Source organism: Lemur catta, chromosome 15, assembly GCF_020740605.2.
Source record: "Lemur catta isolate mLemCat1 chromosome 15, mLemCat1.pri, whole genome shotgun sequence".
Taxonomy (NCBI): domain Eukaryota; kingdom Metazoa; phylum Chordata; class Mammalia; order Primates; family Lemuridae; genus Lemur; species Lemur catta.
Window position 1 is genome coordinate 40,166,949 of NC_059142.1, and position 25,830 is coordinate 40,192,778.

At 48.4% G+C, this 25,830-nt stretch overlaps 1 long non-coding RNA gene and 4 other non-coding genes across 5 annotated transcripts; 2 read left to right on the top strand and 3 right to left on the bottom strand.

Moving 5' to 3' along the window:
* The first annotated feature begins 1,009 nt into the window (after nt 1–1,009).
* Nucleotides 1,010–1,200, top strand: LOC123621280. The gene has a single exon (XR_006729027.1). It is a non-coding gene; the product is annotated as a U2 spliceosomal RNA (small nuclear RNA).
* A 6,087-nt stretch (nt 1,201–7,287) lies between these two features.
* LOC123621286 lies at nt 7,288–7,478 on the top strand. Its single transcript, XR_006729032.1, has one exon. It is a non-coding gene; the product is annotated as a U2 spliceosomal RNA (small nuclear RNA).
* Nucleotides 7,479–11,593: 4,115 nt separating this feature from the next.
* Nucleotides 11,594–11,784, bottom strand: LOC123621287. The gene has a single exon (XR_006729033.1). It is a non-coding gene; the product is annotated as a U2 spliceosomal RNA (small nuclear RNA).
* Nucleotides 11,785–15,159: 3,375 nt separating this feature from the next.
* LOC123621001 lies at nt 15,160–18,927 on the bottom strand. The gene is made up of 3 exons (XR_006728989.1): nt 18,727–18,927; nt 16,653–16,772; nt 15,160–15,244 (listed from the first exon to the last, which is right to left on the bottom strand). It is a non-coding gene; the product is annotated as an uncharacterized LOC123621001 (long non-coding RNA).
* LOC123621281 lies at nt 17,870–18,060 on the bottom strand. The gene has a single exon (XR_006729028.1). It is a non-coding gene; the product is annotated as a U2 spliceosomal RNA (small nuclear RNA).
* Nucleotides 18,928–25,830: the final 6,903 nt, after the last annotated feature.

Here is a 25,830-nt window from a genome sequence, read left to right on the forward strand (position 1 = left end):
ATGGAGCGGCGGTGGAGACGGCGGGGCCAGGCACGTCGGTTCTTACCCTCCCTCCGCGCGGTCTCGGGCAAGCCGCTCAGCCGCTCTGCCTCAACGTCTCCGTCCGCAGGGTCACTGTGCAAGTCCGTAAGGAGGAGAGCACTCCGCACAGAGCCCGGGCCCAACAACCACCGCTTCCTACCGCGGGGTCTCCAGGTGCCACAGCTGCTCAGGTGTTTCCGTTGCCCAGCCCCGACCCCTCCAGGGGAGCCTGGTCGGACACCGGAGTCCACACCGCGGTGTAGACGACGAAGTCACGGTCGCCTCCTTGGCTCCGCTTCTGCTCCTTCTAGCTGACAAGGTAGGCACGGATGTTTCCACTATTCAGCCGGGAAATGTGCCCAAGTCCCCCGCCGGCAGGGCAGGGCAGGGCAGGGCGGGGCAGGGCAGGCCAGGCCAGGCCGTGGCAGGGCGGCGGCCCGACTCGTCTCTGCGGCCCGGAGGGGGCGCTCGTCGGGTCCCGGCGCCGGGCTCGGTCCTCGGCCCGGGGCCAGCCGGCCGGCGGGGCCCTCCTGGGTTCGCAGAGAGGAGCCGACCGACGGCTTCCTTCCTCCAGCAGCGCTCGGGCCGCCCTCCACCGCCGCCCTTCCGCGGGGCGCTCCCGGTGGGTGGCGTGGAGGGGCAGGGGCGGGCGCCGCTCGCGGCCGCCCTGGGTCCCCGGGTTCCCGCCCGGCTCCTCCCGGCCAGGAGCTGAGCCCCGGGCCGGGAAGGGGAGCGCCGCAGCCACGCCGGCGCGCGCCGGAGTGGGCGGGCCATGCAAATGCGAAACGGGCGCTCCCGCCACGGTGCAAACGGAGATGTGAGGGTTCGCCGGAGAATGTAGACGCCGCACAAAATATGCGGACTAGCCTGGTGTTGCCCATGGGCGCGCGGAGAGAGGCCGGGAGAGGTGGATCGCGCGAGGCGCGGCTCACCGTGAGTGTAATGTCGGCGGCAGCAGGGCGCTGCCGGCCAGAGCGAGCCAGTCGGTATCGCTTCTCGGCCTTTTGGCTAAGATCAAGTGTAGTATCTGTTCTTATCAGTTTAATATCTGATACGTCCTCTATCCGAGGACAATATATTAAATGGATTTTTGGAGCAGGGAGATGGAATAGGAGCTTGCTCCGTCCACTCCACGCATCGACCTGGTATTGCAGTACTTCCAGGAACGGTGCACCCCCTCGGGGGGTTTAACACGTTTGTTATCAATGATAGATCGCGGAGTCTTGCCTGCGGCGGGGGTTTCGCTCTGCGGATGTAGACACTGATTTTTTGGACGTTTTCTTGTTTTGCTTTTTTGCGTTGGTGTGTGTGTCAGTTAGTCGTCCAGAGTTGAGGGAGGCCCATTGTAGCTTGGTAAGTGACAGGAACGAACGTCCGTCCATACCCAGAAGAGTCGTCTGCGTTAGTTCTGCAAGTCCGGGGTTTTCTCTGGTCCTTCTCTTCTTCACCTATCCCCTGAAGCTCTGAGTCATCTGCCAAAGCTTTCTCATCATACATTTGCCGCCTCTTTTCTGACGGTTTTCTTCCTTCGCTTGCTTTGACCTCAGTTTCTGGCCGCTGGCTATTTTCTCTTCCCCTCCTTTCGTGCTGCTGGCCCTGTGCATAGGGGTAGACAAGCTGTTCCCCTTGTCCTTGTTGCTGGCAGGACATTCTCCCTCAATGATCTTAAAACCCCTGCAGCTCTGCATCTTCTGACCACCTTCCTATAAATACTATGCTTCCTGATAAAGCCGACTAGTAACCCCACCCCAATTCATGCCTTCGAGGTTTCAGCTTCTGTCTCATGCTTGCTTTCTGGAGCAGTACTTTAGTCATTACTGGCAGTGATTTCAACTTCTATATGGATGATCCTACTTGAGGTCGTGGGGGGAGGGGGTGGCTCTCTGCTGGGGGCCACCAAGAGCTAAACCTAATGCAGAGGGGAATAAATCATTTCTTTGATTGTGATCCACCATTAGTGCCAGATTTTGACCTTTCCACCAATATCCCAATGGTGGTTACAAATCAGGGGTGGAGAAGAAGAGGGGCCCATGGGGGCCGAGGTCCTCCATACCGGGTCTCTATTAAGATCGTGAGGTTGCAGTTCCCTTGTCTCAACCTATGGCAGGAGGCTTCTGCCCGGGCAGATGGTATAATGAGGAACAGTGTCCGGTAGAAATACACAAGGTAGACGCACATGTGAAGAAATGGGCACTACCTCTCTTTCGGCCTCCAATTTGTAGGACTTAAATCCCATCCACTGGATTTAGTCTTAGCCCTAAGACTCTCTCTTTCCAGACCCCTACCATCCGGAACAAATGACAGGCACCCGAGGTCATACCTACAAAAGTCTTCCCAGATGGGGAAGGAAGATACGCTCTTCTGCGTCTATAGCAGTGCATGTCAACCTTGGCAGCGGTAAGTCAGAACCACCTGATGGCTGGATTGCATCCTGCTGACGCCCCATGCTCACCAGATGCCAATTGAATTAGAATCTTTGGGGCAGGCTCCAGGCTGTTGTACTTCAAAGCTCCCCAAGTGATGGGGTGGCTCGGTGTGTGCGTCCAGAAACACCCCTTCGAATGTCCAGTGAAGACGCCGGTCCGCTCGGTCTGAAACAATGAATTTTCCAAGACAGTGAAAGCGTTCCACGGTGGGCTCTCGGTAACCAGCGTGCGAATGAGGGAATGGCAAATCCCCTGGTTTTGTCAGACAGGAGGCCACCTGGTCTAGTGGGGAGGCCTTCCGATCCAGATTGAGACACGTCGAGGGCCAGTTCCCTGCCTTCTGTGTGGTGGCCACTCTGCAGAACCGCACAAGTTTATTTTGGCTATTACAGAGACTGGTGACACCACACAGGCACCAAGAGGGAACGAAAAGGCCTGTAACTCACGTAACAAGGCTTTCCTGGGAGAGCAGAGTGGCTCCCAGGCAGGTTGGAAAATGGCTTGAGAGCAAGGAAAAGAGACTGACTGGGTTGGTGGTGTTTATGGCGGTGTGGGGGCGTGGCCGGACTGAGGGTTCCCGAGGGCGGGGGGCAGACGTGTGATTGGCAGGTGCCAATGGAGGGAGCACTTGGGCTTTGTTGTTAGCTTGCCCAGATGTTGGGCAGGAGGGGAAGTAGGATGGCCGAGGCTTAAAATTAGCTGTCAGCAGTCAAACGCCAAAAATGAAGTCAGGAAAATATTGCATGATCTCACTTGGATGTGGAGTGTTAAAGAAAAAAAAGAAAATGAAGCATTTATTCAGGGCAACTTGAATCCATGCTCCTGGGCAGGGGGGAATATTATTATACATAATTTTAAAAATTATAAATAAAAAATAAAATGTTTAAGAAGATCAAATATACAGAGATAGGAAACCAAACAGTGGTTCACATGGCCAGGGGTGGGGGCGGGGTCTGGAAAGGCAGAGGTGCAGGTCAGAGGATACAAAGTAGCAGATACGTAGGATGATCAAATCCAGGGATCTCATGTACAACATGAGGACTACAGTTCATAAAATTGTATGAGGGATTTTTGTTGCATAAGTAGATTTTAGCTGCTCTTGTCACACACAGAAAAGTAACTATGTGAGGTGACAGAAATGTTATTCTGCTTCACCATAGTAACCATTTTACTATCTATGTGCATCCCATAACATCATGTTGTAAATCTCAAATATACACAGTGATATTAAAAAAAAAAAGACCATTTGCATAGTTTTCCCCATTCCCACTTCTGTCAATATCTTCCTGTCTCTAGCTTCTCTAATGTACGCACACATAATTGCACGCAGTTATAACGTCTCGTTAAGCTAAATCACTAAGTCTCAACATTTACTCACTAGGACAAAGCCAAAGGCCATTACATGTTCCCAGGACATCCGGCTTTTTGAGACAGACACAGGTATATAAGGACTCCTCAGGTAAGGCTTCCCGGCCGTGAGGGCTCTGAGACAGTCGTGTGCTTGGTCAGTCTCCTCACGTTAGTAGACCCCTACTTTAGGGTGGTAGGCAAGCTTTCTGAAAGGGTAGCTCAGACCCCGATGCCGACACCCTGAATAATCCTCCTAAAAGGATAACCGGGATGGTGACAACGTTCAAGCATTAAGCGGGCCTACGTCCTCAAGAACCATTATATTTTTCATTTTACAATCCCAACTTTTGAGATCAGCAGGAGGGGTCGATATAGCTGTCCGTAGTGGTGAAGAAAGGGTGGTAATCTTGACATAATTCATTTATTTAACAACGTCTACCGCTATCTAGTGGGTTCCGAGTATCCTTTCGTGTAGCATGTACTGGTGGCTGCCCACGGCTCTTTGGTTTACCACTCTACTGGGAATGATTGATCTGAATAGTTTCTTTGTCGTTAAAGCGGTTAGGAAAGATTTAGAGGTTTAAAACTTTTTAGTCCATAAAGATGTTACACAGTGGCTGAATCATCCCCTGAACTGCTGTGAAGATGAGATTTCAAAAACAAAGAAGTGGCCTGGCCGGGCACGGTGGCTCACGCCTGTAATCCTAGCACTCTGGGAGGCCGAGGCAGGAGGATCCCTTGAGGTCAGGAGTTCGAGACCAGCCTGAGCAAGAGTCAGACACCACCGCCCCCCCAACCCCCGTCTCTGCTAAAATAGAAAAGAATTAGCCGGGCGTGGGTGGCGCCTCTTGTAGTCCCAGCTGCTCGGGAGGTTGAGGCGCGGAGGATCGCTTGAGCCCAGGAGTTTGAGGTTGCTGTGAGCTAGGCTGACGACGCCACGGCACTCTGGCCCAGACAACAGAGCGAGACTCTGTCTTAAAAAAAAAGAAAAAATTCTGGCCACTTCTCACCCGGTACACTGCTACCACCCGGGCCCAGGCCCGCAGGATCTCTTTCCTGGGAGAACAGATGCAGTGTTTTCCTCGCCGGTCTTCCTGCTTCTCTGCCCTCGGCCTGGCCGCGTCAGGCTGGTCGGAGTGCTCTTGTGAACAGGTAAGTCACGGTGGGTCTTACCGGGCCACTCCCCTACGCAGAAGCCTTCCTCGGCTGGCCTTCTCCCGCAAGAGGGGAGTCCACAGGGCCCTGCCCGATTCGACCCTCCTTCCTCTCCCCCTTACCTCTCCCACCTCATCGCCTCCTCCTCCCTCTCCTCCAGTTCAAATCTCACCGTCTCAGTGTAGCTGTCCCTAACTAATCAAGATACCCACAACCATAAGACGTTCTCACATTATCATGTTATTTTCTGTACAGCTCTTTTCGCTCTTGAGTGTTATGTTAATTTAATTTATTGCTTGCTTGTTTGGTATCTATTTCTACCCTGATCAGAATGTGAACTTCTTGAGAACAAGGCCTCCCCTGTGCCTGGAAGAATGTGTTTGGCACATAATAGGAGCACAATGAATATTTTTGAAATGAATAAATGAAATTTTTCATCTAACTTTAACATCATATTGTGAATATTTTCCCACAGTCTTAAATATTCAGAACAAGGGGTGTGAACTCTTGATCCACAGTCCAGATCTGGCCTAAAGATACATTTTATTTGGGTTATTACATAATGTTGTCTGAGCTGTAACTTACAGTCAAGTGCACATATCTTAAGCACACAACTTGAATTGAGCTAATGTGAATACCAATGTAACCATCTCCCAGATCAACATGTAGGACATTTCTGGTACCCAAGAGGGTGCTCTCAGATCTCTCTCCAGCCATTCTCCCTCCCACAGGCTAACTTGCTTAGAGTTAATTTTTTAAAATCAGCTTCTAACATTTAAAACTTGGGAGACTTCACATAAAATCCAGAGTTCCCACATCTCTTACAAAATTCAAAGATCTGTCAACACAGGACCTGCTTTCTCTTTGGCCACAGTTTGTGGTAGCTATCCGAACAGTTGGCATGTGTTCCCCAGTTTGCCTGCAGTCTTCACCCCTCTTCCTTCTGTCCATGACCTTGAAATTAATTGCCAGTTGCCATAATTTCATTTGAATTGTTTTTCTTTTGATGGAGAAATATTTCTCTTCCAATGTCTCTATAAAAAAGTAAAAACATGAATGGTAGACAGAAAAGGTGTCTTATACATGGTCCACTTCATTCATTTGTATTTCTGGCCTTTTAGGTGTGTGTTAGGCACCCTAATTCTACATAATTGTGTTTAAAGTACGCGCAGTGTTCTGTTGTATGTACCATTTATTTACCCAGTCTTCTGCTGTAGAACATATAAGTTATTTCTGGTTTTTTGATATTATAAAGAATAATTTACAGATTAATCTTTATACACATCATGATTTTATTAGGATAACATTTTAGAAGTGGAATTTCTGGATCAAAACACAGTTTTAAGATTTTTGATGCATATTGCCAAATTGCCTGGTTGTGGTATGAATTGATATAATCTGGAGATCGTGGTGTAATATGGAGTATTCATTTCCCTACATCTGTGCCTACATCTCCTCCCCCTACTCCCCCCCTCGCCCCTCGCCCCGCCGGGGCCAGTCGGGACTCCCTCCCACGCGGTTCCCTGAGGCCCACGCTGGGGCACCGTGAACTGGCGGTTCCCTCTGCCTTTCCAGGCTCCTGCCTCCTCCCCGCGCAGAGGCGGACTGACAGCGCAGCCGAGGAAGCTCACTTTCCAAGGGCCCCCTTTCCCGGGACTCCGTCCACCCCTTGAACCTGCCAGAGCGTGCCTTCCCCGGGGACTCTCCTCTGGGGACGCCCCCACCCCCACCCCCACCCCCAAAGTCGTTGATCTCGTCTCTTCAAAAACTCCTGGGGCAAGACGGTTGGGAAATGGATAAGCAGGATGGAGACGTCAGTATCGGTGTCTGGGTCTGTGCGCGCGTACCCGTTAATATAATAAAGCAGGGACAGTGGGCTGACGTTAGGTGGCGGGTATACGGCTGTTCACCGTACCGTTCTGTCAACGTGTGTTTGAAAAAAATTTTTTTAAATGTTGGAAGGGAAAACCTCATAGAGTTCTCTTTTTTGCTCTGAGCTTTTCCTCCCTCAAGGCGATGACGCTGAAGGTACCCTCCCGCGAAGCCTGCGTTTTACCCGCGCACGGCCGGAGGGCCCGAGCCGAGAGCCGGCGCGGCGCGAGTGGGGCGGGGCATGCAAATTTAAAATGGCTGGTCGGCCCGGGAGCTATGGGAGCAGAAAAGAGAACGTGATTAGTCCCCAAAGAAGTAACAGTCTAACAAACTGTGCATCTCTTACAAATTGTGACAGTAAACACACTATCAAACGCGGGGTGGGTGGGGCGCTGACTTTTCTCACCGTGAGCTGAAGATGTGTGGAAGAAAGAGTGTTGTGGGCGAAGGCAACGCTCACGTTATCGCTTCTCGGCCTTTTGGCTAAGATCAAGTGTAGTATCTGTTCTTATCAGTTTAATATCTGATACGTCCTCTATCCGAGGACAATATATTAAATGGATTTTTGGAGCAGGGAGATGGAATAGGAGCTTGCTCCGTCCACTCCACGCATCGACCTGGTATTGCAGTACTTCCAGGAACGGTGCACCCCCCTCGGGGGACCACTTAATGTTTGGTTACAAGGACAGGCTAATAACGGTCGCTCGTCTTTCTCCTCTTGGTGATGTCGGTTTTCGCCGCGGGATGTCTGACCGCGGTCGTGGTGTCTTGTACTTGCGTCTTTTCCACGTTCGACAGCGAACAAGCTGTGTGGCCGCGCGCTCGTCCCTGCGTTTGCTGGCAGAGGAAGCAGTTTCTGCTGTGCTTGTCCGACCCTTCTCGCGACTGAGTTGTTTTTTCTGTCTTGCCTAGTGTGCCGCCTGCTGGAGACGGACAACCGACGTGAACTGATGATGCTTGACGGGTAATACGTTAGTGTGTTGTGGGAATTCCCTGGACTTGACAATAAGAATACAGACCAAGGAAGTATACGCCTGTGGGAGAAAGGGTTTCTTTGGCCTTGAAAGCTCGGAAGGGCAGCTCTCCAGAGTCCCCGAACTGTATATACCACGTAGGACCTTGTTCACCAGATGAGGATACTCCAGATGTGGTCAGCTTTCTCAAGATGTAATGTATAACTATTTGTATGCCGTCTCTGACGCTCTTTATCTCCCAGAGTAAGGAAACATTTCTGACGTAAGCCTCATTCTTATGCAGTGGAGGGTGTGGAGGGTAGGGAGGGCTCTAGAAGGAATTAACAGAGTGCCCAGGATGGCCTTTCCAAACAGCTTATGATACTGCTGGACTAATAAATTGGGAAGTACTCCCTGTTGTATTTTTTGGAAGAGTTTGGTGTAGATTTGGCGTTATTTCTTTTTAAGTGTTTGGTAGAGTTTGCTGGGAATTTTATGGAAAAGTCTTGTTTTTGTTGTTTTTCAGGTTTTTTTGTTTTTTTTTTTTGTTTTTTGTTTGTTTGTTTGGTTGGTTTTTTTGGAGTTTTTAAGAGCAGTTTTATGTTCTCAGCAAAGTTCAGTAGAAACTACAGAGTTCCCACATTCCTTCCTCCCCTACTGCCCACCCCCATTGCACACAGCCTACCCCGCCAGCAACATATACTGTACCAGTGTGGTACAGTTTTCACAATCAGTGGACCAATATTCAGACATCATCATCAACCAGTATCCATACTTGACATCTGGAGTTCATGGTGTTGTACATGCTATGAGCTTTGACAGACAGTATAATGACATGTATCCACCGTTATTGATTCAGACAGAATAGTTTCACTGCCCTAAAATTCCACTGTGCTTCACTGATTTATGCCTCCTTCCTCCAAAATCTCTGATCTTATTACTGTCTTCATTGTCTTGCATTTGCCAGAATGTCATATAGATGAAGTCACACAGTATGTGTGATTGGTTTCTGTCACTTGACAATGTGCATATAACGTTTGTGTGCCTTTTTGTGACTTCGTACCTCATTTCATTTTAGTGCTAAATAACATTCTACTGTCTGGGTGTACCATGGTTTATCCATTGAAATAATGCATAGGACATTATCTTACTTACTTTTCATTTACTTTTTTTTTTTTTTTTTTGAGGCTGGTCAAGTGAAGCAGTGGAAGTGGAGAAGGAACACAGGAATCTGTAACTGGTCAAGCAATCCAGCTGCCTAAGCCTCCAGAGCAGCTGGGACTCCACGCACATGCCATGACACCTGGCTAATTTCTATATTTAGTAGAGATGAGGTCTTGCTCTTGCTCAGGCTGGTGTCAAACTCCTGAGTTATTAGGGGATAACAAATGTTCCCAATTAATTTGCACTGCTGTAAACCAAAGTGATATGCAAATTATGTCCAAAGTTAGTAGTAGATAATAATAATAGTGTAGAATTAAATTCAAAAGATCAATAGAAGAAAGCAATTAATACTCAGGCCTTTTACCCTACCACTTTCAGAGACTGATGGGAGGATCACTTCAGCGGAGGCTGCAGTGAGCTATGATGATGCTACCGCACTCTAGTCTGGGAATTAGAGTGTCTCAAAAAAAAAAAAAAAAATCCAAGGACTACTTACTTGATAACGTCAACGTCAATAAAATTGACTCTTGCTCAGGCTGGTCTCAAACTCCTGAGCTCAAAGGATCCATCTGCCTCGGCCTCCCAGAGTGCTAGGATTACAGGCATGAGCCACCGCGCCAGGAGAAGACACAGAGCATTCTATTTCAACTTGGGCTGTAGATTTATCAATTTTATTGACGTTGACGTTATCAAGTAAGTAGTCCTTGGATTTTTTTTTTTTTTTTTGAGACACTCTAATTCCCAGACTAGAGTGCGGTAGCATCATCATAGCTCACTGCAGCCTCCGCTGAAGTGATCCTCCCATCAGTCTCTGAAAGTGGTAGGGTAAAAGGCCTGAGTATTAATTGCTTTCTTCTATTGATCTTTTGAATTTAATTCTACACTATTATTATTATCTACTACTAACTTTGGACATAATTTGCATATCACTTTGGTTTACAGCAGTGCAAATTAATTGGGAACATTTGTTATCCCCTAATAACTCAGGAGTTTGACACCAGCCTGAGCAAGAGCAAGACCTCATCTCTACTAAATATAGAAATTAGCCAGGTGTCATGGCATGTGCGTGGAGTCCCAGCTGCTCTGGAGGCTTAGGCAGCTGGATTGCTTGACCAGTTACAGATTCCTGTGTTCCTTCTCCACTTCCACTGCTTCACTTGACCAGCCTCAAAAAAAAAAAAAAAAAAGTAAATGAAAAGTAAGTAAGATAATGTCCTATGCATTATTTCAATGGATAAACCATGGTACACCCAGACAGTAGAATGTTATTTAGCACTAAAATGAAATGAGGTACGAAGTCACAAAAAGGCACACAAACGTTATATGCACATTGTCAAGTGACAGAAACCAATCACACATACTGTGTGACTTCATCTATATGACATTCTGGCAAATGCAAGACAATGAAGACAGTAATAAGATCAGAGATTTTGGAGGAAGGAGGCATAAATCAGTGAAGCACAGTGGAATTTTAGGGCAGTGAAACTATTCTGTCTGAATCAATAACGGTGGATACATGTCATTATACTGTCTGTCAAAGCTCATAGCATGTACAACACCATGAACTCCAGATGTCAAGTATGGATACTGGTTGATGATGATGTCTGAATATTGGTCCACTGATTGTGAAAACTGTACCACACTGGTACAGTATATGTTGCTGGCGGGGTAGGCTGTGTGCAATGGGGGTGGGCAGTAGGGGAGGAAGGAATGTGGGAACTCTGTAGTTTCTACTGAACTTTGCTGAGAACATAAAACTGCTCTTAAAAACTCCAAAAAAACCAACCAAACAAACAAACAAAAAACAAAAAAAAAAAACAAAAAAACCTGAAAAACAACAAAAACAAGACTTTTCCATAAAATTCCCAGCAAACTCTACCAAACACTTAAAAAGAAATAACGCCAAATCTACACCAAACTCTTCCAAAAAATACAACAGGGAGTACTTCCCAATTTATTAGTCCAGCAGTATCATAAGCTGTTTGGAAAGGCCATCCTGGGCACTCTGTTAATTCCTTCTAGAGCCCTCCCTACCCTCCACACCCTCCACTGCATAAGAATGAGGCTTACGTCAGAAATGTTTCCTTACTCTGGGAGATAAAGAGCGTCAGAGACGGCATACAAATAGTTATACATTACATCTTGAGAAAGCTGACCACATCTGGAGTATCCTCATCTGGTGAACAAGGTCCTACGTGGTATATACAGTTCGGGGACTCTGGAGAGCTGCCCTTCCGAGCTTTCAAGGCCAAAGAAACCCTTTCTCCCACAGGCGTATACTTCCTTGGTCTGTATTCTTATTGTCAAGTCCAGGGAATTCCCACAACACACTAACGTATTACCCGTCAAGCATCATCAGTTCACGTCGGTTGTCCGTCTCCAGCAGGCGGCACACTAGGCAAGACAGAAAAAACAACTCAGTCGCGAGAAGGGTCGGACAAGCACAGCAGAAACTGCTTCCTCTGCCAGCAAACGCAGGGACGAGCGCGCGGCCACACAGCTTGTTCGCTGTCGAACGTGGAAAAGACGCAAGTACAAGACACCACGACCGCGGTCAGACATCCCGCGGCGAAAACCGACATCACCAAGAGGAGAAAGACGAGCGACCGTTATTAGCCTGTCCTTGTAACCAAACATTAAGTGGTCCCCCGAGGGGGGTGCACCGTTCCTGGAAGTACTGCAATACCAGGTCGATGCGTGGAGTGGACGGAGCAAGCTCCTATTCCATCTCCCTGCTCCAAAAATCCATTTAATATATTGTCCTCGGATAGAGGACGTATCAGATATTAAACTGATAAGAACAGATACTACACTTGATCTTAGCCAAAAGGCCGAGAAGCGATAACGTGAGCGTTGCCTTCGCCCACAACACTCTTTCTTCCACACATCTTCAGCTCACGGTGAGAAAAGTCAGCGCCCCACCCACCCCGCGTTTGATAGTGTGTTTACTGTCACAATTTGTAAGAGATGCACAGTTTGTTAGACTGTTACTTCTTTGGGGACTAATCACGTTCTCTTTTCTGCTCCCATAGCTCCCGGGCCGACCAGCCATTTTAAATTTGCATGCCCCGCCCCACTCGCGCCGCGCCGGCTCTCGGCTCGGGCCCTCCGGCCGTGCGCGGGTAAAACGCAGGCTTCGCGGGAGGGTACCTTCAGCGTCATCGCCTTGAGGGAGGAAAAGCTCAGAGCAAAAAAGAGAACTCTATGAGGTTTTCCCTTCCAACATTTAAAAAAATTTTTTTCAAACACACGTTGACAGAACGGTACGGTGAACAGCCGTATACCCGCCACCTAACGTCAGCCCACTGTCCCTGCTTTATTATATTAACGGGTACGCGCGCACAGACCCAGACACCGATACTGACGTCTCCATCCTGCTTATCCATTTCCCAACCGTCTTGCCCCAGGAGTTTTTGAAGAGACGAGATCAACGACTTTGGGGGTGGGGGTGGGGGGTGGGGGCGTCCCCAGAGGAGAGTCCCCGGGGAAGGCACGCTCTGGCAGGTTCAAGGGGTGGACGGAGTCCCGGGAAAGGGGGCCCTTGGAAAGTGAGCTTCCTCGGCTGCGCTGTCAGTCCGCCTCTGCGCGGGGAGGAGGCAGGAGCCTGGAAAGGCAGAGGGAACCGCCAGTTCACGGTGCCCCAGCGTGGGCCTCAGGGAACCGCGTGGGAGGGAGTCCCGACTGGCCCCGGCGGGGCGAGGGGCGAGGGGGGGAGTAGGGGGAGGAGATGTAGGCACAGATGTAGGGAAATGAATACTCCATATTACACCACGATCTCCAGATTATATCAATTCATACCACAACCAGGCAATTTGGCAATATGCATCAAAAATCTTAAAACTGTGTTTTGATCCAGAAATTCCACTTCTAAAATGTTATCCTAATAAAATCATGATGTGTATAAAGATTAATCTGTAAATTATTCTTTATAATATCAAAAAACCAGAAATAACTTATATGTTCTACAGCAGAAGACTGGGTAAATAAATGGTACATACAACAGAACACTGCGCGTACTTTAAACACAATTATGTAGAATTAGGGTGCCTAACACACACCTAAAAGGCCAGAAATACAAATGAATGAAGTGGACCATGTATAAGACACCTTTTCTGTCTACCATTCATGTTTTTACTTTTTTATAGAGACATTGGAAGAGAAATATTTCTCCATCAAAAGAAAAACAATTCAAATGAAATTATGGCAACTGGCAATTAATTTCAAGGTCATGGACAGAAGGAAGAGGGGTGAAGACTGCAGGCAAACTGGGGAACACATGCCAACTGTTCGGATAGCTACCACAAACTGTGGCCAAAGAGAAAGCAGGTCCTGTGTTGACAGATCTTTGAATTTTGTAAGAGATGTGGGAACTCTGGATTTTATGTGAAGTCTCCCAAGTTTTAAATGTTAGAAGCTGATTTTAAAAAATTAACTCTAAGCAAGTTAGCCTGTGGGAGGGAGAATGGCTGGAGAGAGATCTGAGAGCACCCTCTTGGGTACCAGAAATGTCCTACATGTTGATCTGGGAGATGGTTACATTGGTATTCACATTAGCTCAATTCAAGTTGTGTGCTTAAGATATGTGCACTTGACTGTAAGTTACAGCTCAGACAACATTATGTAATAACCCAAATAAAATGTATCTTTAGGCCAGATCTGGACTGTGGATCAAGAGTTCACACCCCTTGTTCTGAATATTTAAGACTGTGGGAAAATATTCACAATATGATGTTAAAGTTAGATGAAAAATTTCATTTATTCATTTCAAAAATATTCATTGTGCTCCTATTATGTGCCAAACACATTCTTCCAGGCACAGGGGAGGCCTTGTTCTCAAGAAGTTCACATTCTGATCAGGGTAGAAATAGATACCAAACAAGCAAGCAATAAATTAAATTAACATAACACTCAAGAGCGAAAAGAGCTGTACAGAAAATAACATGATAATGTGAGAACGTCTTATGGTTGTGGGTATCTTGATTAGTTAGGGACAGCTACACTGAGACGGTGAGATTTGAACTGGAGGAGAGGGAGGAGGAGGCGATGAGGTGGGAGAGGTAAGGGGGAGAGGAAGGAGGGTCGAATCGGGCAGGGCCCTGTGGACTCCCCTCTTGCGGGAGAAGGCCAGCCGAGGAAGGCTTCTGCGTAGGGGAGTGGCCCGGTAAGACCCACCGTGACTTACCTGTTCACAAGAGCACTCCGACCAGCCTGACGCGGCCAGGCCGAGGGCAGAGAAGCAGGAAGACCGGCGAGGAAAACACTGCATCTGTTCTCCCAGGAAAGAGATCCTGCGGGCCTGGGCCCGGGTGGTAGCAGTGTACCGGGTGAGAAGTGGCCAGAATTTTTTCTTTTTTTTTAAGACAGAGTCTCGCTCTGTTGTCTGGGCCAGAGTGCCGTGGCGTCGTCAGCCTAGCTCACAGCAACCTCAAACTCCTGGGCTCAAGCGATCCTCCGCGCCTCAACCTCCCGAGCAGCTGGGACTACAAGAGGCGCCACCCACGCCCGGCTAATTCTTTTCTATTTTAGCAGAGACGGGGGTTGGGGGGGCGGTGGTGTCTGACTCTTGCTCAGGCTGGTCTCGAACTCCTGACCTCAAGGGATCCTCCTGCCTCGGCCTCCCAGAGTGCTAGGATTACAGGCGTGAGCCACCGTGCCCGGCCAGGCCACTTCTTTGTTTTTGAAATCTCATCTTCACAGCAGTTCAGGGGATGATTCAGCCACTGTGTAACATCTTTATGGACTAAAAAGTTTTAAACCTCTAAATCTTTCCTAACCGCTTTAACGACAAAGAAACTATTCAGATCAATCATTCCCAGTAGAGTGGTAAACCAAAGAGCCGTGGGCAGCCACCAGTACATGCTACACGAAAGGATACTCGGAACCCACTAGATAGCGGTAGACGTTGTTAAATAAATGAATTATGTCAAGATTACCACCCTTTCTTCACCACTACGGACAGCTATATCGACCCCTCCTGCTGATCTCAAAAGTTGGGATTGTAAAATGAAAAATATAATGGTTCTTGAGGACGTAGGCCCGCTTAATGCTTGAACGTTGTCACCATCCCGGTTATCCTTTTAGGAGGATTATTCAGGGTGTCGGCATCGGGGTCTGAGCTACCCTTTCAGAAAGCTTGCCTACCACCCTAAAGTAGGGGTCTACTAACGTGAGGAGACTGACCAAGCACACGACTGTCTCAGAGCCCTCACGGCCGGGAAGCCTTACCTGAGGAGTCCTTATATACCTGTGTCTGTCTCAAAAAGCCGGATGTCCTGGGAACATGTAATGGCCTTTGGCTTTGTCCTAGTGAGTAAATGTTGAGACTTAGTGATTTAGCTTAACGAGACGTTATAACTGCGTGCAATTATGTGTGCGTACATTAGAGAAGCTAGAGACAGGAAGATATTGACAGAAGTGGGAATGGGGAAAACTATGCAAATGGTCTTTTTTTTTTTAATATCACTGTGTATATTTGAGATTTACAACATGATGTTATGGGATGCACATAGATAGTAAAATGGTTACTATGGTGAAGCAGAATAACATTTCTGTCACCTCACATAGTTACTTTTCTGTGTGTGACAAGAGCAGCTAAAATCTACTTATGCAACAAAAATCCCTCATACAATTTTATGAACTGTAGTCCTCATGTTGTACATGAGATCCCTGGATTTGATCATCCTACGTATCTGCTACTTTGTATCCTCTGACCTGCACCTCTGCCTTTCCAGACCCCGCCCCCACCCCTGGCCATGTGAACCACTGTTTGGTTTCCTATCTCTGTATATTTGATCTTCTTAAACATTTTATTTTTATTTATAATTTTTAAAATTATGTATAATAATATTCCCCCCTGCCCAGGAGCATGGATTCAAGTTGCCCTGAATAAATGCTTCATTTTCTTTTTTTTCTTTAACACTCCACATCCAAGTGAGATCATGCAATATTTTCCTGACTTCATTTTTGGCGTTTGACTGCTGACAGCTAATTTTAAGCCTCGGCCATCCTACTTCCCCTCCTGCCCAACATCTGGGCAAGCTAACAACAAAGCCCAAGTGCTCCCTCCATTGGCACCTGCCAATCACACGTCTGCCCCCGCCCTCGGGAACCCTCAGTCCGGCCACGCCCCCACACCGCCATAAACACCACCAACCCAGTCAGTCTCTTTTCCTTGCTCTCAAGCCATTTTCCAACCTGCCTGGGAGCCACTCTGCTCTCCCAGGAAAGCCTTGTTACGTGAGTTACAGGCCTTTTCGTTCCCTCTTGGTGCCTGTGTGGTGTCACCAGTCTCTGTAATAGCCAAAATAAACTTGTGCGGTTCTGCAGAGTGGCCACCACACAGAAGGCAGGGAACTGGCCCTCGACGTGTCTCAATCTGGATCGGAAGGCCTCCCCACTAGACCAGGTGGCCTCCTGTCTGACAAAACCAGGGGATTTGCCATTCCCTCATTCGCACGCTGGTTACCGAGAGCCCACCGTGGAACGCTTTCACTGTCTTGGAAAATTCATTGTTTCAGACCGAGCGGACCGGCGTCTTCACTGGACATTCGAAGGGGTGTTTCTGGACGCACACACCGAGCCACCCCATCACTTGGGGAGCTTTGAAGTACAACAGCCTGGAGCCTGCCCCAAAGATTCTAATTCAATTGGCATCTGGTGAGCATGGGGCGTCAGCAGGATGCAATCCAGCCATCAGGTGGTTCTGACTTACCGCTGCCAAGGTTGACATGCACTGCTATAGACGCAGAAGAGCGTATCTTCCTTCCCCATCTGGGAAGACTTTTGTAGGTATGACCTCGGGTGCCTGTCATTTGTTCCGGATGGTAGGGGTCTGGAAAGAGAGAGTCTTAGGGCTAAGACTAAATCCAGTGGATGGGATTTAAGTCCTACAAATTGGAGGCCGAAAGAGAGGTAGTGCCCATTTCTTCACATGTGCGTCTACCTTGTGTATTTCTACCGGACACTGTTCCTCATTATACCATCTGCCCGGGCAGAAGCCTCCTGCCATAGGTTGAGACAAGGGAACTGCAACCTCACGATCTTAATAGAGACCCGGTATGGAGGACCTCGGCCCCCATGGGCCCCTCTTCTTCTCCACCCCTGATTTGTAACCACCATTGGGATATTGGTGGAAAGGTCAAAATCTGGCACTAATGGTGGATCACAATCAAAGAAATGATTTATTCCCCTCTGCATTAGGTTTAGCTCTTGGTGGCCCCCAGCAGAGAGCCACCCCCTCCCCCACGACCTCAAGTAGGATCATCCATATAGAAGTTGAAATCACTGCCAGTAATGACTAAAGTACTGCTCCAGAAAGCAAGCATGAGACAGAAGCTGAAACCTCGAAGGCATGAATTGGGGTGGGGTTACTAGTCGGCTTTATCAGGAAGCATAGTATTTATAGGAAGGTGGTCAGAAGATGCAGAGCTGCAGGGGTTTTAAGATCATTGAGGGAGAATGTCCTGCCAGCAACAAGGACAAGGGGAACAGCTTGTCTACCCCTATGCACAGGGCCAGCAGCACGAAAGGAGGGGAAGAGAAAATAGCCAGCGGCCAGAAACTGAGGTCAAAGCAAGCGAAGGAAGAAAACCGTCAGAAAAGAGGCGGCAAATGTATGATGAGAAAGCTTTGGCAGATGACTCAGAGCTTCAGGGGATAGGTGAAGAAGAGAAGGACCAGAGAAAACCCCGGACTTGCAGAACTAACGCAGACGACTCTTCTGGGTATGGACGGACGTTCGTTCCTGTCACTTACCAAGCTACAATGGGCCTCCCTCAACTCTGGACGACTAACTGACACACACACCAACGCAAAAAAGCAAAACAAGAAAACGTCCAAAAAATCAGTGTCTACATCCGCAGAGCGAAACCCCCGCCGCAGGCAAGACTCCGCGATCTATCATTGATAACAAACGTGTTAAACCCCCCGAGGGGGTGCACCGTTCCTGGAAGTACTGCAATACCAGGTCGATGCGTGGAGTGGACGGAGCAAGCTCCTATTCCATCTCCCTGCTCCAAAAATCCATTTAATATATTGTCCTCGGATAGAGGACGTATCAGATATTAAACTGATAAGAACAGATACTACACTTGATCTTAGCCAAAAGGCCGAGAAGCGATACCGACTGGCTCGCTCTGGCCGGCAGCGCCCTGCTGCCGCCGACATTACACTCACGGTGAGCCGCGCCTCGCGCGATCCACCTCTCCCGGCCTCTCTCCGCGCGCCCATGGGCAACACCAGGCTAGTCCGCATATTTGTGCGGCGTCTACATTCTCCGGCGAACCCTCACATCTCCGTTTGCACCGTGGCGGGAGCGCCCGTTCGCATTTGCATGGCCCGCCCACTCCGGCGCGCGCCGGCGTGGCTGCGGCGCTCCCCTTCCCGGCCCGGGGCTCAGCTCCTGGCCGGGAGGAGCCGGGCGGGAACCCGGGACCCAGGGCGGCCGCGAGCGGCGCCCGCCCCTGCCCCTCCACGCCACCCACCGGGAGCGCCCCGCGGAAGGGCGGCGGTGGAGGGCGGCCCGAGCGCTGCTGGAGGAAGGAAGCCGTCGGTCGGCTCCTCTCTGCGAACCCAGGAGGGCCCCGCCGGCCGGCTGGCCCCGGGCCGAGGACCGAGCCCGGCGCCGGGACCCGACGAGCGCCCCCTCCGGGCCGCAGAGACGAGTCGGGCCGCCGCCCTGCCACGGCCTGGCCTGGCCTGCCCTGCCCCGCCCTGCCCTGCCCTGCCCTGCCGGCGGGGGACTTGGGCACATTTCCCGGCTGAATAGTGGAAACATCCGTGCCTACCTTGTCAGCTAGAAGGAGCAGAAGCGGAGCCAAGGAGGCGACCGTGACTTCGTCGTCTACACCGCGGTGTGGACTCCCGGTGTCCGACCAGGCTCCCCTGGAGGGGTCGGGGCTGGGCAACGGAAACACCTGAGCAGCTGTGGCACCTGGAGACCCCGCGGTAGGAAGCGGTGGTTGTTGGGCCCGGGCTCTGTGCGGAGTGCTCTCCTCCTTACGGACTTGCACAGTGACCCTGCGGACGGAGACGTTGAGGCAGAGCGGCTGAGCGGCTTGCCCGAGACCGCGCGGAGGGAGGGTAAGAACCGACGTGCCTGGCCCCGCCGTCTCCACCGCCGCTCCATCCGCCTCTAGAGAAGAAGAATTTGTTCTTAGCGTGTCCGGCACCACGAGGAGACGCAGTGTTGAGCCTGAGTCGCGGGTCTTCTGTCTGCAGAGAGGCAGGAGCGAGGCTGTCCACTGCAGCGGTGAAGAGCACGGACTCGGGGGAGACCTGGTTCTAACCCCTGTCTGCCCCCGAATGGCCATGCGACCTAGGGTGGGACTGGCACTCCTTGCTTAACTCCTCTGGCTTCCGTGTATTAGCTGTAAATGGCAGATGAGATGAGAAATTATCACACAGACATTTAAAAAAAAAAAGAAGAAAGAAGAAAAAAATTCTGGGAATCGTGGGATAATAATTTAAAAAAGAAAGAAAGAAAGAAAAAGAGAAATGATCAGACATAATTTTTTGAGATTCCCGAGAAATGCCTTGCATACGGTATACCTTCAGGGACCCAGGGCAAGGGGAAATCTCTTAGGCATGTCACTTCTCTGTAGTTTACCCTCTTCCCCTGCAAGATGGGAATGCTAATATCCAGCATATGTCCTCAGCTTCATCTTTCCTCATCCACATCAGGCCCCTGTCCTCCCTCACCTGGCTTTCCTTTACTGTATGGCACTTACCATCTGACGTTTTATACTACATTCGTGTATTGTATTTTCACCTAATAGAATGTTAGCTCCAGAGTAGGGATATTTTGTCGGTTTTGTTCACTTTTATATCTCTAGCACCGAGAACAGTGCCTGGCACTTATTGCTGGGTGTATATTTGGTGAATAAATGAATGAATATGGCTGGGCGAGGTGGCTCATGCCTGTAATGCTGGGAGGCCGAGGCGGGAGGATCACTCGAGGTCAGGAGTTCGAGATCAGCCTAAGCAAGGGCAAGACCCCGTCTCTACTAAAAAAATAGAAAGAAATTAGCCGGACAACTAAAAATATATAGAAAAAAAAATTAGCTGGGCATGGTTGCGCATGTCTGTAGTCCCAGCTACTTGGGAGGCTGAGGCAGTAGGATTGCTTGAGCCCAGGAGTTTGAGGTTGCTGTGAGCTAGGGTGACGCCACGGGACTCTAGCCCGGGTAACAGAGCGAGACTCTGTCTCAAAATAAATAAATAAATAAATAAATAAATAAATAAAATAAATAAAAAATAAATGAATGAATATGAAATAAATAATGTGACATCCACATAGAAAATGATTAGCAAATCTTTGGGCTTGTGGTCATTATGATGACCCTCCAGGCCTCACCGCTTTACTACCTCTCTGCTTACTTCCATGTTCATGGGGCCATCTTGTGCTCTTTTGGTTTCATCAAGTACTGTATTAAGTTCCCACTGTGTGCCAGCAAGTAGTTACATTTTCTTTTGGCCTTTCCACAATCCCAAATGCAAGATGTTATTTATCTGACTTTATAAACAGAACAGAAACTTAGGTTCCCTTCCCAACATCCTCCGCCTTCCTCCTCTTCCTCCTACCAAAGCATAAGTGGGACCCTCACTCCTGGCTGGCAGTTTTGTATCTTTATTATCAATGGGATCTTTTTTCCCATACACCCTTGAGGAAAGTGGTGTATGGGAGTTAGAGTTTATGATCCTCGCTGAACAGATGAGAAAACTGAACTTCATTCAGAAAGACGATTTGAGCTAACCAAACTTCCCAAGAGACTGACTCATCTGTGTGGTGGGCTGATTCAAGAAGCTGAAAACCTGGCTGCTGAGGGCAGAATGTGGGGAATCTGGTCCAATGTTGGAGATCCTAAGGGGATGGGAATCATCACCCTGTCTTTTTCTGGCACTTCACCACCCCTAGGGGCGCTGTGTCATCAGCTCAGCCAACACCTGATTCTCTGCTCCGGGCAGCAGGGGACGGCAGAGAGCAGCAAAGGCAGCCCCAGCTTCTCATTGTGTCAAGGCCACTGAGCAGCCACAGGAATTCAGCCATTCTGGGCTTACCTGGCCCACTAAGGCCCGGAGAGGGAAAGTTCAAGATCATCCCTGTGACTGACAGATCGAGAGCAAAGCATAGGCTTCCTGCGGAGAGCTACTAAGGTGGCCACATTCCATGATGGTGCCTCATTTCATTCAAAGATGCACATTTTTTCCTATTATATCTCAGAAACCAGGATGCATCTTACATTTGATGCCAAAAGAAAGCCTTGCTGCTGTTTCTGTGGCAGCATCTTTTGCTTTTTTCTTCCTTTCTTTCTGGGGGGTACATAAAATAACAATGTTTCTCACAAACCATGCATGAAATACTATAATAAAAGCCTCCGTTTATTGACATGGATTTTTTTTCACACTTAAAGGTAAATTGTTAAAAAATCCACACTAAAATTCATTACCTGCCATTATTACATCAACCAAAAAAAGCTCATTTTAAACAAAAAGTTTGACATTTAACAACTGAAAATAGGAGGGCTTTTATACAATGTTGGTGAACTCAGAGTGTGTGATTTATAAAATACATAAATATCCAAGCATACTTTTACTGTGATAGCTACTGGAAGAACGGTAACCTTTCTTTCTTTCTTTCTTTCTCTTTCTTTCTTTCTTTCTTTCCTTTCTTTCTTTCCTTTCTTTCTTTCTTTCTTTCTTTCTTTCTTTCTTTCTTTCTTTCTTTCTTTCTTTCCTTTCTTTCTTTTTCTTTCTTTCTTTCTTTCTTTCTTTCTTTCTTTCTTTCTTTCTTTCTTTCTTTCTTTCTTTCTTTCTTTCTTCCTTTCTTTCTTTCCTTTCTTTTTTTTTTTTTGAGACAGTTTCACTCTGTTGCCCGGGCTAGAGTGCCATGGCATCAGCAACCTCAAACTCCTGGGCTCCAGCGGTTCCACTGCCTCAGCCTCCCAAGTAGCTGGGACTACAGGTATGTGCCACCATGCCCGGCTAATTTTTTCTATATATTTTTAGTTGTCCAGCTAATTTCTTTCTATTTTTAGTAGAGACGGGGGTCTCGCTCTTGCTCAGGCTGGTCTCGAACTCCTGAGCTCAAACGATCCATCTGCCTCAGCCTCCCAGAGTGCTAGGATTACAGGTGTGAGCCACCATGCCTGGCCGAATGGTAACATTTAATAAGCCAATCTAGAAAGATTCCTCCTCATTTCACCTGCCTTTTTCTAGTGGAAATACCAGGAGTCTTCAGAGAATTGCTGTGGTGTCACATTCATCCCAGCCTCCTTTTGAAGCCTGTAGTTGATGAAAATGTGATAAATCTTCTGTCTTAGCTTTGATGCTTTTTCATTAATTCAATTCTGGTAATAAACCGTGGCAGCTCTTCTACTTCTATCCCATCAGCCATTTCCATAGCCTTCTCTAAAAGGTGCATGAAACACCAAGTATGGGCTCTTCTGAGCACAGGGTTCTGTGCAGCTGTACTGGTTGCATGCCCATGAAGCTGGCCATGAATGGCCATTTCTGCCTCCCCCCCACAACTTGAGATGCCCTATTTACTATATAGTATAGTTTATCTGGGAATTTGAACTTATATATATCGACATTCTTTATAAAAAAAGACTATGGGGGTGTTTGTATTCATGGGTCCTTTAATTTGCACAGAACACAGAACTTTTTTTCTCTCTGTAAATTAAACACATCGGACATTTAGTTAAATGTTCAGGGAAAAAAGATGTTCCCCCAAACAACAATCCCCAAAAGAACACACACATCGGGACAGTTGGTCACCCTAGAGCTCTGAGCTGTGCCAGACCTCAAAGTGGGCTCCACGTTATGGGAGGGATGAGAACAATCATCTTGTCAGGGTTCACAGGTGGTTTTCTTCACAGGTGGTACGTCTTGAAAGGATGCAGTGGGGGGATGCAGCTGGTTTTGGGTAGTCTCGAGAGCCCACAGGAAAATACACTTGAAGAATGTATATTTTCCATCTCCAACCTCAAAGTGTAGGAAAGGCCCTGTCTGAAAGGAAGACTCTAGAAGGAGGCAAAGGAACCTGAATAACTTTACCCCAGAATCATCCACTTTTCTTCACAAATCAGGTCATGACAAAGGCCCCCACGAGAGGGCAGCATCGGCTTATTTCCAGCCCTTGGCTCCTCCCTGGGACTTGGTTTTGGGATGGTTGCCAGAGTTGCTGCTGGTTGGGGAGAAGTGTACCTCTGTGGCCCTTTCACACATATTTTCCTCCCAAACTCATTCTTACAGACAGGTTGTGTTTTATCCAGTTTATTCACAAGGACATGGAACTGCGATTTGAAAAATGGGTCTTTGGGATTCCCAGGCTGTTGACTGCTCCTTGGCACCCCTCCCCTACTCCTGCAGACTCTCTCCTTCCCTTGTTCGTTCACTCAGAAATGTACTTGGTTAAGATGCTACAGAGACAAGGGTGTCCTCAGCCACTTCCTAGGTGGGCTCCATTCATCCCCCTACTCTCCCTTCCTCCAGAGCCTGGACTGTTATGGGAGAAAGGATCTGGAATCATCTAAGCCTCCTATATCATGCTGAAGCTCCCATGGGAGAAGTGACTTTTCCAAGTCAGTCAACTAGGGAGGGACAGGCCTCACACCTGACCCTCAGCCCAGTGTTTCAGCATCCTAGGCCTTGAGGGGCCCCCTTTCTGGTGTCACCTCTATCCCTGAACCCCATTTTTCTCCTCCAAGAAATTCCTCCTTCCCAATAAAGGCCTGAGAGGTCTATACTACTCAGACCCTGCCTAGAAGTGCAGGTTTTATATGCACTCTTGGCCAACCCAGTATCGACAGGACCCCCAAGGGCCCCAGGACCCCATACTGGGAAACTCCCAGGCTGAGGGTGGAGGTTTGGTTCTCGTACTCATGGAACTCCTTGAGTATATTTAATCATTTCATCATGCATTCATTAATTCCTGCAAGACTTCCTAACTGTCTATGGTGTGCCAGGCATGGTTCTGGGCACTGTGGAGCTACACATGAGAAGAACCAGCTCCTGCCCTGATGGTTTAGTCGAGTCGGGGAGACAGCTCTGAGGAAGAAGCATGACAGAAGCAGCTGGAATCTGATCCAGGTGGTGGGGGAGACAAGAGGAGGAACTAGTCTGTCCCAGCTTTTCTGTTCCTCTGGACCACTTACCTGACTCCTTGTCACTTAAACCTTGGCTCTAATGTCATCTCTTTGAGAAGTCCTCCTGAGTACTCATCCTCCAGTCACTCTCTAGCACATCTCCCTATATTTTCCTTCACAGCCTGTATCACCATCTGAAATTATCTTTATTCACTGCCTCTCTCTCTCCACTCCCCATTACAATGTATACTCCATGAGGGCTGGTCCTTATTCATTTCATGCAGGGCTGTATCCCCAGAACCTACAGTCGTGTCTAGCACCTAGCAGGTACTCCATATATGATTGTTCAATGTGTTCGGATGTTCTCTGCAGGGCCCATAGCCTGGTGCTACCCAGACAAGCTGGGCCCCCTTTGTTTTTAACCCCTCCCCTGCCCCACCTCCTCTTTCCCATTTGTTCATCAACACCTTTCCTGGCAAACATGAAAGATGAAGGGTGGGGTGGGATTGTCAGTTTCATTTCCTTTAGCAGATAAGTGACAATTTCTATCGTGGCTGTGAATCCCAAGAAATATTATAGGAGAAATGTTAAAGAAGCTTCAAAGATTGTGGAAGAAATAAGACAATCTGTGTGTTTTTAGTTTCTGTGTCTTTTCAGTTTCACAGCCTTATAAAAGTTGTTCAAAGTCAGGTTTGGCCAATTTACAGCTGGGTGACCCTGGACAAATTACCTAATCTTTCTATGTTTCAGTTTCTTCTTCTTCTTCTTCTTCTTCTTTTTTTTTTTTTGAGACAGAGTCTTGCTCTGTCACCCTGGATAGAGTGCAGTGGCGTCATCATAGCTCACTGTAATCTCCAGCTCCTGGGCTCAAGTGATCCTCCTGCCTCAGTCTCCTGAGTAGCTAGGACTACAGGCACATGTCACAGCACTCAGCTAATTTTTCTACTTTTAGTAGAGATGGGGTCTCGCTCTTGCCCAGGCTGGTCTTGAACTCCTGAACTCAAGTGATCCTCCTGCCTTGGCCTCCCAGAGCTCTAGGATTACAGGTGTGAGCCACTGCACCCAGCCCCCAGTTTCTTCTTTTTAGACTATCCTTACTTCATGGGCTTGAGTTGTGTATTAAAAAAGGAGAAGTATGCAAAGTTCCTAGACCAGAGCCTGGCATGCAGTGGCCACTCAACAGGCGTAGTGGTTCCCGACCCCTGGGTCTGCTTCATCTTCCTCTCTCTAACTTCACCATGCTGAGCTCCACTTCTGTGCCTGAGCTGCTGTTGCAATCTGTCACCACGCGCCCCCCCCAATTTGGGTGTAACAAACTAATTTCCTAAGGTCTTGATCTTAGACTAATTTCCTAAGGTCTTCAGAGAATCTGGGAGGCTCCCTGCCATGCTGGGGAAACCAGGTGGCTGGTTTGTAGCCGGGAGGGAAAGAAGGTGTTGGCAAGGCATGCTGGTGCCAAACAGATGGGAAGCTTATTTATCAGCACTTGATTGAGGCGGGTGGGCAGGAAAGGGCTGGGCCCTGCTGTCTGGCAATGACTTCTCTTCCCCTTTTTCCAATCCCTCTCACACACAGCCTTTAGAAAGGTTAATATTGGATTATATAATAAAAGAATCCAGCCTCTGGACAAAAATAGAACTATTAGAGTTACAATTCCATCCTCCTTTGATTCCTCCCTCCAGTTCTACCTCCATCTCTGCAGGTAATCACTGTTGTCCTTTTGGTCACACTGCCACTTTGTGACATCTCCTCCCCTTCAGGGCTGTCCAGACTGCAGTGGCTGGGGAGATGCCACCCAGTCCT